The 14,400-nt window shown below is 39.1% G+C and overlaps 1 non-coding gene across 1 annotated transcript; it reads left to right on the top strand.

The window, feature by feature from the left end:
* The first annotated feature begins 1,350 nt into the window (after positions 1-1,350).
* On the top strand, positions 1,351-1,458 carry LOC112713196 (small nucleolar RNA R71). Its single transcript, XR_003158170.1, has one exon. It is a non-coding gene; the product is annotated as a small nucleolar RNA R71 (small nucleolar RNA).
* The last annotated feature ends 12,942 nt before the right edge of the window (positions 1,459-14,400 follow it).

The raw sequence follows: 14,400 nt of genomic DNA, 5'->3' as shown, positions 1-14,400 counted from the left end.
GAAATCAGCAGGGATGTAATGGTCTTCAACTTTTATCAGAACATCCTCTACAAGTCCATAAGCTTGTTTTCTTGAATTGTCTGCCATCTCTAATGAGATTCTTGCAGCTTGTACCTCAAAGATCCCTAGCTTCTCCATTACAAAGAGAGGCATAAGGTTTATGCTTGACCCTACGTCACATAGAGCCTTCTTGAAGGTCATGGTGCCTATTGTACAAGGTATTGAGAACTTTTCAGGGTCCTGTCTCTTATGAGGTAGTTTCTGCCTAGACGAGTCAGCCAGTGCTTTGGTGAGCAAAGGGGGTTCATCCTCCCAAGTCTCATTACCAAATAACTTGTCATTTAGCTTCATGATTGCTCCAAGATACTTAGCAACTTGCTCTTCAGTGACATCTTCATCCTCTTCAGAGGAAGAATACTCATCAGAGCTCATGAATGACAGAAGTAAATCCAATAGAATCTCTATGGTCTCAGTGTAAGCCTCAGATTCCCATGGTTCCTCATTAGGGAACTCATTGGAGGCCAGTGGACGTCCATTGAGGTCTTCCTCAGTGGCGCTCACTGCCTCTTTCTCCTCTCCAAGTTCGGTCATGTTGATGGCCTTACACTCTCCTTTTGGATTCTCTTCTGTATTGCTTGGAAGAGTACTAGGAGGGAGTTCAGTAACTTTCTTACTCAGCTGACCCACTTGTGCCTCCAAGTTTCTAATGGAGGATCTTGTTTCAGTCATGAAACTTTGAGTGGTTTTGATTAGATTAGAGACCATGGTTGCTATGTCAGAGTAGCTCTGCTTAGAATTCTCTGTCTATTGCTGAGAAGATGATGGAAAAGGCTTGCCATTGCTAAACCTGTTTCTTCCACCATTATTGTTGTTGAAACCTTGTTGAGGTCTCTGTTGATCCTTCCATGAGAGATTTGGGTGATTTCTCCATAAAGGGTTATAGGTGTTTCCATAGGGTTCTCCCATGTAATTTACCTCTTCCATTGAAGGGTTCTCAGGATCATAAGCTTCTTCTTCAGATGAAGCATCCTTAGTACTGCCTGGTGCAGCTTGCATTCCAGACAGACTTTGAGAAATCATATTGACTTGTTGAGTCAATATTTTCTTCTGAGCCAGTATGGCATTCAGAGTATCAATCTCAAGAACTCATTTCTTCTGATTCGTCCCATTGTTCACATGATTCCTTTTAGAAGTGTACATGAATTGGTTATTTGCAACCATTTCAATGAGTTCTTGAGCTTCTGCAGGCGTCTTCTTCAGATGAAGAGATCCTCCAGCAGAGCTATCCAACGACATCTTGGACAGTTCAGACAGACCATCATAGAAGATACCTATGATGCTCCACTCAGAAAGCATGTCAGAAGGACACTTTCTGATCAATTGTTTGTATCTTTCCCAAGCTTCATAGAGGGATTCACCTTCCTTCTGTCTGAAGGTTTGGACTTCCACTCTAAGCTTACTCAATTTTTGAGGTGGAAAGAACTTTGCCAAGAAGGCATTGACTAGCTTTTCCCAAGAGTTCAGGCTTTCTTTAGGTTGTGAGTCCAACCATATCCTAGCTCTGTCTCTTACAGCAAAAGGGAACAGCATAAGTCTGTAGACCTCAGGGTCAACCCTATTGGTCTTGATAGTGTCACAGATTTGCAAGAATTCGGCTAAAAACTGATGAGGATCTTCCAATGGAAGTCCATGGAACTTGCAATTCTGTTGCATTAGAGAAACTAATTGAGGCTTAAGCTCAAATTTGTTTGCTCCAATGGCAGGGATAGAGATGCTTCTCCCATAGAAGTTGGGAGTAGGTGCAGTAAAGTAACCCAGCACCTTCCTTGCATTGTTGGCATTATTGTTGTTTTCGGCTGATGTCTTCTTCTTTGAAGAATTTTGCTAGGTCCTCTACAGAGAGTTGTGCTTTAGCTTCTCTTAGCTTTCGCTTCAAGGTCCTTTTAGGTTCAGGGTCAGCCTCAACAAGAATGCTTTTGTCTTTGCTCCTGCTCATATGAAATAGAAGAAAACAAGAAAATATGGAATCCTCTATGTCACAGTATAGAGATTCCTTGAGGTGTCAGAGGAAAAGAAAAAATAGAAGGAAGAGGTAGAAGAATTCGAACTTAGAAAGATAGAGTTCGAATTGTACATGTTAGTCCATAAATAGAAGGATGTGAGAAGATGGGAAGAAATTTTCGAAAATAAATTTAAAAAGATTTTAAAAACATTTTGAAAATTGAAGAATGATTTTCGAAAAATATGATTGGGAAAGAGATAAAGTGTTTTTTTGAAAAAGATTTTGAAATTAGAAGTCAAAAAGATATGATTGAAAACTTATTTTGAAAAAGATGTGATTAAAAAGATATGATTGAAAATATATAGTTTTAAAAAGATATGATTGAAAAACAATTTAAAAAGATTTGATTTTTAAAATCAATGACTTGGCTAACAAGAAAAGATATGATTCAAACATTAAACCTTTCTCAACAGAAAAGGCAACATACTTGAAATGTTGAATCAAATCATTAATTGTTAGCAAGTATTTTTGAAAATGGAAAGAAATTGATTTTGAAAATATATGATTGAAAAGATATGATTTGAAAAATATTTGATTTTGAAAAATTATGAAAACTTGAAAAAAATTTGAATTGAAAACAAAATCTTCCCTCTTGTGCCATCCTGGCGTTAAACGCCCAGAATGGTATCCATTCTGGCGTTTAACGCCCAAAATGCTACCCTTATGGGCGTTAAACGCCCAGCCAGGCACCCTGGCTGGTGTTTAAACGCCAGTTTTCCTTCTTCAATGGGCGTTTTGAACGCCAAGCTTTTTCTGTATAATTCCTCTGCTATATGTTCTGAATCTTCAACTCTCTGCATTATTGACTTGAAAAGACACAAATTAAAAATTTTTTGGATTTTTAATGATGAGGAAAAATCAAAATGCAACTAAAATCAAATAAACAATGCATGCAAGACACCAAACTTAGAAGTTTGTATACTACTGACACTAACAAATTGAGAATGCATATGAAAAACAACAAAACACTCAAGACAAGAGAATTTAAAGATTAGAGCAAGTAAATCATCAAGAACAACTTGAAGATCAATGAAGACACATGATAAATGCAAGAAGAACAGAAACATGCAATTGACACCAAACTTAAAATGAGACACTAGACTCAAACAAGAAATATTTTTGATTTTTATGATTTTGTAATTTTTTTGGATTTTTCGAAAATTATATGGAGAAGAAAATAAAGAGATTCAACATTTTTAATAAGAATTCCAGAAATCATGCAATGTTAGTCTAAAGCTTTAGTCTAAAGCTTTGGTGATGATAAGAACATCACCTTGAAACACTAGAATTCATTCTTAAAAATTCTGAAAAATACCTAATCTAAGCAACAAGATGAACCGTCAGTTGTCCAAACTCAAACAATCCCCGGCAATGGTGCCAAAAACTTGGTGCACAAAATTGTGATCATCAATGGCGCCATCAACATGGTACGCTCAATTGCAATCTCAACTCTTTATCACAACTTCGCACAACTAACCAGCAAGTGCACTGGGTTGTCCAAGTAATCAACCTTACGCGAGTAAGGGTCGATCCCACGGAGATTGTTGGTATGAAGCAAGCTATGGTCATCTTGTAAATCTCAGTCAGGCAGATTCAAATGGTTATAAACGATTTATGAAAAAAGCATAAAATAAAGATAGAGATACTTATGTAATTCATTGGTGAGAATTTCAGATAAGCGTATGGAGATGCTTTGTCCCTTCCGTCTCTCTGCTTTCCTACTATCTTCATCCAATCCTTCTTACTCCTTTCCATGGCAAGCTGTATGTTGGGCATCACCGTTGTCAATAGCTACAGTCCCGTCCTCGCAGTGAAAATATTCAACGCGCTCTGTCACAGCACGGCTATTCAGCTGTCAGTTCTCGATCATGTCGGAATAGAATCCAGTGATTCTTTTGCGTCTGTCACTAACGCCCCACAATCGCGAGTTTGAAGCTCGTCACAGTCATTCAATCCTTGAATCCTACTTAGAATACCACAGACAAGGTTTAGACCTTCCGGATTCTCTTGAATGCCGCCATCAATTCTAGCTTATACCACGAAGATTCTAATTAAGGGATCCAAGAGATATCCACTCAATCTAATGTAGAACGGAGGTGGTTGTCAGGCACACGTTCATAGGTGAGAATGATGATGAGTGTCACGGATCATCACATTCATCAAGTTGAGGAACAAGTGATATCTTAGAACAAGAATAAGCTGAATTGAATAGAAGAACAATAGTAATTGCATTAATACTCGAGGTACAGCAGAGCTCCACACCTTAATCTATGGTGTGTAGAAACTCCACCGTTGAAAATACATAAGAAAAAGGTCTAGGCATGGCCGAGAGGCCAGCCCCCATGATCTAAGATAGCATAAGACTACTCAAAGATAGTTACCAAGATGAGAATACAATAGTAAAAGGTCATATTTGTAGAGAACTAGTAGCCTAGGGTTTACAAAGATGAGTAAATTACATAAAAATCCACTTCCGGGCCCACTTGGTGTGTGCTTGGGCTGAGCATTGAAGCATTTTCGTGTAGAGACTCTTCTTGGAGTTAAACGCCAGCTTTTGTGCCAGTTTGGGCGTTTAACTCCCATTCTTGTGCCAGTTCCGGCGTTTAACGCCGGGCAGTCTTGAGCTGATTTGGAACGCCAGTTTGGGCCATCAAATCTCGGGCAAAGTATGGACTATTATATATTGCTGTAAAGCCCAGGATGTCTACTTTTTAACGCAGTTAAGAGCGTGCCAATTGGGCCTCTGTAGCGCCAGAAAATCAACTTCGAGTGTAGAGAGGTCAGAATCCAACAGCATCTGCAGTCCTTTTCAGTCTCTGAATCAGATTTTTGCTCAAGTCCCTCAATTTCAGCCAGAAAATACCTGAAATCACAGAAAAACACACAAACTCATAGTAAAGTCTAGAAAAGTGAATTTTAACTAATAACTAATAAAAATATAATAAAAACTAACTAAAACATACTAAAAACATACTAAAAACAATGCCAAAAAGCGTACAAATTATCCGCTCATCATCTCCCACCTAGCACTTTTGTTTATTGTCCTTAAGTTGGACTTATGGTGAGCTTCCATCAAGGTGGCTTGTGCTTGAATCCATCCTTGAATATCCACCAATGCTTGGACTTCCATTGTGCTTCATCATTCAGGGTTAATAACACCAAGCTTTGATGGAGTTCTTCACAAACCATGGGCTCCCACAGTTGATCTTCTTTGTGCGATCCGGGATCCCACACCTTATTTTCACACCCATCTTCAAGTTGATCAAGACAATTCTATTTCGGTGGCAAGTGATCCGAATTATCATGTGAGCACCAAAGCATTCTCCTAGACCCTTTTAGTTGAGAATTATACCAACCACTGCACTTACACTTTAAGCTTCCAACCATAAGGAACCTTGATTGGCATTTCTGTCCACTACTCAATTTCTTTTTGTTCTTAACCCCACAAAGAGCTCTAAGTTGCCCATTCGTCTCAAGCAAACCATATTCAAGTGAGAAATTAAAGCTTAGGGATAAGAATTTTACCCACTTGAATGTTGTGTTGGATGGTGACTTAGGAAGGGATGGTCCTATTGATCTTGAAAGTTCCACTCCCTTGTGCTCTTATTTGACAACTTCCACCTCTTTACAAGCTTCTTCAACGTCCACCTCTTGAAAATGCTCTTCACATTCAATCACTTCCTCACCAACTTCTTCTAGCTCTTCTCCACTCCTCATGTCATTACTTGGAGGGAATGTGGAACTTATCTCAACATCCACCTCAATTTCAAGAGGAGAAGATTCTTCAAATACCAAAGGATCATGTGTTGGTGTGGGCTCATCTTTAAGAGAAAGATTTGTTTCTTGCTCACCTTCTTCCAATTCTTCATCATTCATTATATGCTTAGGAGGTTGCGCACCCTCCTTAACATCGCCTTCAAGCTCAATGGAAGAGGGTTCAACAACTTCCACAAAATCATCAACAATGTTACTTGGTGTGGAAGTGTTCTCAAACTTGGAATCCACCTCTTGTTCAACTTCCTCTAACTCTTCAATCACTTCTTCTTCAACAATCTCTCCTTCCTCCACTTGTTGTAAGACATACCCTACCTCCTTGTCCTCATGTTGAGATTCTAAAATCTCCTTCATGCTCCTTTCTTCGGTTGATTTTTCACACTCAACCGTGGAGATGCTTTGCGTGTTGCATGAGTCCCATGAGTCCAAGTTGGCTTTAATTTTGGCAAGGTTAGCCTCAATAGCTTCATAATTCCTCCTTTGGGCTTCATCTTGTTCCTTTTGATGGATTATTGCTTGAAGCCGATCCATTTCTTCCTTGAGACGATCCATTGATTCTTGGATGGATGGATGTGGGTGTTCTTCTTTGGAGGGTTGTGGTGGAAAGGGAAATTCATTATGTGGTTGAAAGTTATCATACATGGGAGGTGATTCATCTTGGTGAGGGTAGTGAGGTGGTGGTTCTTGAGGGTATTGGTGGTGGAATTGGGGTGGTTTTTCATATGGTTCATATGGATCATAAGGTGGTTGGTATGGTGGATAGGGATTAGGGTCATAATGAGGTATTTGGTGGTAGGGGGCTTGTGAGTAAGGTGGTTCAAAATTATGTTGAGGCAGTGGTTCATAGGCATATGGTGGTGGTTGTTGAAAATCATAATAAGGGTCACCACATCCATTAGATTGATATACATTAGGATTGGAATTATACCCATAAGAGTCCGGAGGTTATTGTTGCCAAGAAGGTTGATCAATCCCTTGAGGCTCCTCCCATCTTTGATTGTTCCATCCTTGATGCACATCCTCATTGTAGCTCCCATTTCCTACAACATAGTTTGAACCAAACTCATAGCCAAAGGGGTGAGAATTCATGATAGCAAATAAAAATAAAAACTAACAAAAATAAGCAACAAAGTCATAAAGATATCAAAAACTAACAAATAAGCAAAAGGCAAACATATTCACATATTCACAATAGCCAATAATGTAACACCATTGCAATTCCCCAGCAACGGCACCATTTTGATGATCGGATTTCTTGACGGTTTAGAATTTATCTAATGAAGTCTCATTATAAAGTATAGTATCCAAACCAATCAAGAATCCTTTCATGCAAAAATTTTGGTTGTCACAATTAACAAACCCCAAATAAGAAATAACCGAAGTATTAAGACTCCGGGTCGTCTCACAAGGAATTGAAATGAAGTGCTCAATTATTGGCTATGAAGGGGGTAAGGGGTTTGATTTGATGATTGGGCAAGAAAATAAATGGCAAGAAAAGTAAATTAAACAAGTAATTAAAGAAAGCAAGATAAAGAACTCTTGGCTAAGACTTAGGTAATTGAGATCACCATCCTTGTCTACATACCAAATATTGATAATTATGAGAGGCCAAGCTCATTAAGTCTACTTCCAAAAGTCTTAAGTACGTAATATCTACTCCTAGACTTGAAGTACGTCAAATGGCTTTGATCACATCAACCCATAAGTCCCGACCTACCTACTAATTAGATTAGTAGTGGGTTGGCGTCAATGAGTATCAAATTGATCACGAAGGGTTCTCAAATCACTAAATCATTGAGACCCAATGACTCAAGGTCACTCAATTCCCTTAGCCTAGGCCAAGAGTCAAGAAAACTACCCAAAAACTAGTGAAAATATTTCATCAAACACTTAGAGTGCAAGAAAAGTAAACATCACAAAATGCTAGAATTAATGAAACCCATAACTATCATAAGCAAGAAATCCATAATAGCAAGCAAGATCAACACAAAAGAAACATAGAAACATGAAATTGCATTAAAAAGAAAATTAGATCCAATAATGTTCATCAACATAAAAGAGAGTAAAATAAGAAATTAACAAGAAAAACTAAGAAGATCAAGACAATAGAACACTGAAACATAAGAGAATTGAAATCAAAAAAAGAATTGAAAGAGAAATTTGAGAGAGATTAACCTAATTCCTATCCTAAATCTAGAGAGAGGAGAGAGCTTCTCTCTCTAGAATGCTATCCTAAAACATGATGAAAACTCAACTATGACTAAGTGTGTTCATTCCCCTTCAATCCTTGGCTTAAATAGCATCAGAAATGAGCTGGATTGGGCCCAAAATGAGCTGCAAAATCGCTGGGGGCGATTTCATTAAAGTGGGCCACGGACAGCATTGGCGTGTGCGCGCCCCTGAACGCGAAGCAACATATGACAAAATTTATATCGTTTCGAAGCCTCAGATATTAGCTTTCCAATGCAACTGAAACCGCCTCATTTGGATCTCTGTAGCTCAAGTTATGGTCGTTTGAGTGCCAGGAGGTCAGGCTTGACAGCTTTACGGTTCCTTCATTTCTTCATGAGTTCTCCCACTTGCATGCTTTTCTCCTCACTTCTTCCATCCACAACTTGCCTTATGAACCTGAATTCACTCAACAAACACATCAAGGCATCGAATGGAATTAAAATCATCAATTTTAGGGCCTAAAAAGCATGTTTTCACATTTAAGCACAAATCTAGGAAGAATTCCAAAACCATGCTATTTCATTGAATAAATGTGGGAAAAGGTGATAAAATCCCCCAAAATAAGCACAAGATAAACCACAAAATTGGGGTTTATCATGTCTCTCAAGCAAGAAGGAGTTCCCTATTGAGGACCTAAAGGAATCTGAGGCTCAAATAGAGACCATAGAGATCCCATTAAACCTCCTTCTGCCATTCATGGCTCTGAAGAATATTCTTCCTCTGAAGAGGATGAAGATGTAACTGGAGAGCAAGTTGCTCAATATCTAGGAACCATCATGAAGCTGAATGCCAAGTTGTTTGGTAATGAGACTTGGGAAGGTGAACCTCCTCTGCTCATTAGTGAACTAGATACATGGGTTCAACAAACATTATCTCAAAAGAGACAAGATCCTGGCAAATTCTTAATACCCTATACCATAGGTACCATGACCTTTGACAAGGCTCTGTGTGACCTAGGGTCAGGCATAAATCTTATGCCACTCTCTGTAATGGATAAACTGGGGATCATTGAGGTACAGCCTGCCATATTCTCATTACAAATGGTAGACAAGTCAGTAAGACAAGCTTATGGATTGGTAGAGGACGTGTTGGTAAAGGTTGAAGGCCTTTACATCCCTACTGATTTCATAATCTTAGACACTAGGAAGGAGGAGGATGAATGCATCATCCTTCGAAGACCTTTCCTAGCCACAGCAGGAGTTGTGATAGATGTTAACAGAGGAGAATTAGTCCTTCAATTGAATGGGGACTACCTTGTGTTTAAGGCTCAAGGATCTTCTTCTTTAACAATGGAAAGGAAGCATGAAAAGCTTTTCTCAGTACAGAGTCAAACAAAGCCCCCACAATCAAACTCTAAGTTTGGTGTTGAGAGGCCACAGCCAAACTCTAAGTTTGGTGTTGAATCCCCACATCTAAACTCTAAGTTTGGTGTTGGGAGTCTACAACATTGACCTGATCACCTGTGAGGCTCCATGAGAGCCCACTGTCAAGCTATTGACATTAAAGAAGCACTTATTGGGAGGCAACCCAATTTTTATTTATCTAGTTTTATTTTATTTTCATTGTTCTTTTATGTTTTATTAGGTTCATGATCATGTGGAGTCACGAAAAAAATATTAAAATTAAAAATAGAATTAAAAATAGCAGAAGAAAAATCACACCCTAGAGGAAGGACTTACTGGCGTTTAAACGCCAGTAAGGAGCATCTGGCTGGCGTTCAACACCAGAATAGAGCATGGATCTGGCGTTGAACGCCAGAAACAAGCAGCATCCTGGCGTTTAAACACTAGGAATATACCCTGAGGAGAGCTGGTGCTGAACGCCAGAAACAAGTATGGAACTGGCGTTCAATGCCAGAAATATGCTACAGTTGGGCGTTGAACGCCCAGAACATGCATCACCTCGGCGTTTAAATGCCAGAATTGCATGAAAAGGCATTTTACATGCCTAATTGGTGCAGGGATGTAAATCCTTGACACCTCAGGATCTGTGGACCCCACAGGATCATCTCAGGATCTGTGGACCCCACAGGATCCCCACCTACCATATTCTCCCCTCTTCTCAACATTCATCCTCTCTTTCCAATAAACACTCTTCCTCAAAACCCTTCACCAATTACCTCAATCTCTCTTCCCAATTACCCCCTTCACCACTCACATCCATCCACTCTTTCCCATAAATCCCACTTACTTTCAAAATTCAAAATTTCTTTCCCACCCAAACCCACCCTAAATAGCCGAACCTACTCCCTCACCCCTCACTATATAAACCCCTCTATTCTCCTTAATTTTCACACAACACAAATCCCTCTCCTATACCTTGGACGAATACACCTTTCTCCATTCTCCTCTATATTTCCATTCTTCTTTTCTTTTCTTTCTTCTCTTGCTTAAGGGTGAGCAATATTCTAAGTTTGGTGTGATAAAAGCATAAGCTTTATGTTTTTCCATTACCATTGATGGCACCTAAGGCCAGAGAAACCTCAAAAAAAAAATAAGAGAGAATAGGGAAGACAAAAATTTTTCTACCTCTGAGTCATGGGAGATGGAGAGATTCATCTCAAGGGTCCATAGCTCAGTAGAAGAGCATTTGACTGCACATCAAGAGAGCATGAGGAATTCCTTCATCAAGAAATCCCTGAGATACCTCAGGGGATACATTTTCCTCCACACAATTATTGGGAGCAACTAAGGATAGGAGCACCAAAATCACTAGGGATCATGCAACAAAGGCAAGGAATAGACATAGAGGAGCTCAAAGCACCATTGGTCCTTCAAGAAGGCACCACCATCACTAAGGTGGACTCATTCCCTGTTCTTATTTTTTTCTATTTTTCGGTTTTTATGCTATATGTGTGTTTATATTTTGTGTCTTTATTACATGATCATTAGTATGTAGTAACTATGTCTTAAGGCTATAAATAATTCCATAAATCCTTCACCTCTCTTAAATTAAAAATGTTTCTAATTCAAAAGAACAAGAAGTACATGAATTTGGAAATTATCCTTGAATTTAGTTTAGTTATATTGATGTGGTGACAATACTTTTTGTTTTCTGAATGAATGCTTGAACAGTGCATAATTTTGATCTTGTTGTTTATGAATGTTAAAATTGTTGGCTCTTGAAAGAATGGTGAACAAAGAGAATGTTATTGACAATCTGAAAAATCATGAAAATTGATTCTTGAAGTAAGAAAAAGCAGTGAAAAAGCAAAAGCTTGCGAAAAAAATTATAATAATAATAATAGAAAGAAAAAAAGATAAAGCAAGTAGAAAAGCCAATAGCCCTTAAAACCAAAAGGCAAGGGAAAAAAGGATCCAAGGCTTTGAGCATCAATGGATAGGAGGGCCCAAGGAAATAAAATCCAGGCCTAAGCGGCTAAATCAAGCTGTCCCTAACCATGTGCTTATGGCATGCAGGTCCAAGTGAAAAGCTTGAGACTGAGTGGTTAAAGTCGTGATCCAAAGTAAAAAGAGTGTGCTTAAGAGCTCTGGACACCTCTAATTGGGGACTTTAGCAAAGCTGAGTCACAATTTGAAAAGGTTCACCCAGTCATGTGTCTGTGGCATTTATGTATCCGGTGGTAATACTAGAAAACAAAGTGCTTAGGACCACGGCCAAGACTCATAAAAGTATCTGTGTTCAAGAATCAACAAACTTAACTAGGAGAATCAATAACACTATCTGAAATTCTAAGTTCCTATAGATGCCAATCATTCTAAACTTCAAAGGAGAAAGTGAGATGCCAAAACTGTTCAGAAGCAAAAAGCTACAAGTCCCGCTCATCTAATTAGAATTAATATTCATTGATATTTTGGGATTTATAGTATATTCTCTTCTTTTTATCCTAATTTATTTTCAGTTGCTTGGGGACAAGCAACAATTTAAGTTTGGTGTTGTGATGAGCGGATAATTTATACGCTTTTTGACACTGTTTTTAGGTAGTTTTTAGTAGGATCTAGCTACTTTTAGGGATGTTTTCATTAGTTTTTATGCTAAATTCATATTTCTGGACTTTACTATGAGTTTGTATGTTTTTCTGTGATTTCAGGTATTTTCTGACTGAAATTGAGGGACCTGAGCAAAACTCTGATAAAAGGCTGACAAAGGACTACTGATGCTGTTGGATTCTGACCTCCCTGCACTCGAAATAGATTTTTCGGAGCTACAGAATTCCAAATGGCGCACCCTTAATGGCGTTGGAAAGTACACATCTAGAGCTTTCCAATAATATATAATAGTTTATACTTTATTCGAGATTAGACGACGTAAACTGGCGCTCAACGCCAGTTCCATGCTGCATTCTGGAGTCAAACGCCAGAAACACGTCACGAACCAGAGTTGAACGCCAAAAACACATTACAACTTGGAGTTCAACTCCAAAAGAAGCCTCTGCACGTGTAAAGCTCAAGCTCAGCCCAAGCACACACCAAGTGGGCCCCGAAAGTGGATTTCTGCATCAATTACTTACTTCTGTAAACCCTAGTAGCTAGTCTAGTATAAATAGGACTTTTTACTATTGTATTCAGTGTCTTTGATTGTATTTTTTGATCTTTTGATCACGTTTGGGAGCTGGCCATTCGACCATGCCTGGACCTTCATCACTTATGTATTTTTAACGGTGGAGTTTCTACACACCATAGATTAAGGGTGTGGAGCTCTGCTGTACCTCAAGTTTCAATGCAATTACTACTATTTTCTATTCAATTCCGCTTGTTCTTATTCTAAGATATTCGTTACACTTCAACATGATAAATGTGATGATCCATGACACTCATCATCATTCTCACCTATGAACACGTGACTGACAACCACTTCCGTTCTACCTTAGACCGGGCGCATATCTCTTGGATTCCTTAATCAGAATCTTCGTGGTATAAGCTAGATTGATGGCGGCATTCATGAGAATCCGGAAAGTCTAAACCTTGTCTGTGGTATTCCGAGTAGGATTCAGGGATTGAATGACTGTGATGAGCTTCAAACTCGCGATTGTTGGGCATGATGACAAACACAAAAGAATCAAGGGATTCTATTCCAACATGATCGAGAACCGAAAGATGATTAGCCGTGCCGTGACAGAGCATTTGGACCTTTTTCACTGAGAGGATGGGATGTAGCCATTGACAATGGTGATGCCCTACATACAGCTTGCCATGGAAAGGAATAAGAAGGATTGAAGGAAGACAATAGGAAAGCAGAGATCCAACAGGGACAAGCACCTCCACACACTTATCTAAAATTTCCACCATTGAATTACATGAGTAACTCTATCTTTATTTTCTATTTTATTTATTATTCTAAAACTCCATAACATTTACTATCCGCCTAACTGAGATTTACAAGATGACCATAGCTTGCTTCATACCAACAAGCTCTGTGGGATCGACCCTTACTCACGTAAGGTATTACTTGGACGACCCAGTGCACTTGCTGGTTAGTTGTGCGGAGTTGTGACTAAGTGTGATTCACGTTTGAGAGCGCTACCAAGTTTTTGGCACCATTGTTGATGATCACAATTTCATGCACCACCCTCTAATTAGCAGATCGGTCATTCAAATTCCCTCATGGAATAGTAGTGGACTTGTTAGTGAAAGTGGGAGACTTCATCTTCTCTGCTGACTTTGTGGTATTGGATATGGAGGAAGAAGCTAAGGCTTCAATAATTTTGGGAACGCCATTTTTAGCTACTGCTGGAGCCATCATTGATGTCCAAATGGGTGAACTTACCCTTAGGCTACATGATGAGAAAATGGTATTCAATGTATTCAAAGCCATGAGCTATCCACCAAAGTCACTAGGAGAGTGTATGAGGCTAGATACAGTGGAAATTATTGTGTAGGAAACCTTTGAAGAAGCACTTGAACAATTGACAGAGGATGATTCCATGTTACATGTTTAGGTTGTTGATGTCAATGCAGCTGAAATGCCTATTCCAAGCACATCGGAGGAGAAGAAAAAAGAGAAGGAAGCACCCAAACTGGAGTTGAAAGCACTGCCTCCTACTCTCAAGTATGCGTACTTGGGAAGTGATGGAAAGTACCCAGTGATCATCAGTTCTGCCCTTAGTCAAGAGCAGGAGGAGGAATTAATCAAGGTGCTGCAAAAGCACCAAGATGCCATTGGATAGACACTTGCTGACTTAAAAGGGATAAGATCATCCATATGCATGCATAAGATCTTGCTGGAAGATGATTCCAAACCCTCTATTCTTCCCAAAAAAGATTGAATCCTGTCATGAAAGAAGTAGTCCAGAAAGAGGTAATGATGCTATGGCAGGCAGGAGTCATTTACCCTATTTTCGACAGCCCATGGGTGAGTTCGGTCCATGTGGT

This window comes from Arachis hypogaea, chromosome 9, assembly GCF_003086295.3.
Source record: "Arachis hypogaea cultivar Tifrunner chromosome 9, arahy.Tifrunner.gnm2.J5K5, whole genome shotgun sequence".
NCBI lineage: Eukaryota > Viridiplantae > Streptophyta > Magnoliopsida > Fabales > Fabaceae > Arachis > Arachis hypogaea.
This window is presented reverse-complemented; position numbering and strand designations above follow the sequence as displayed.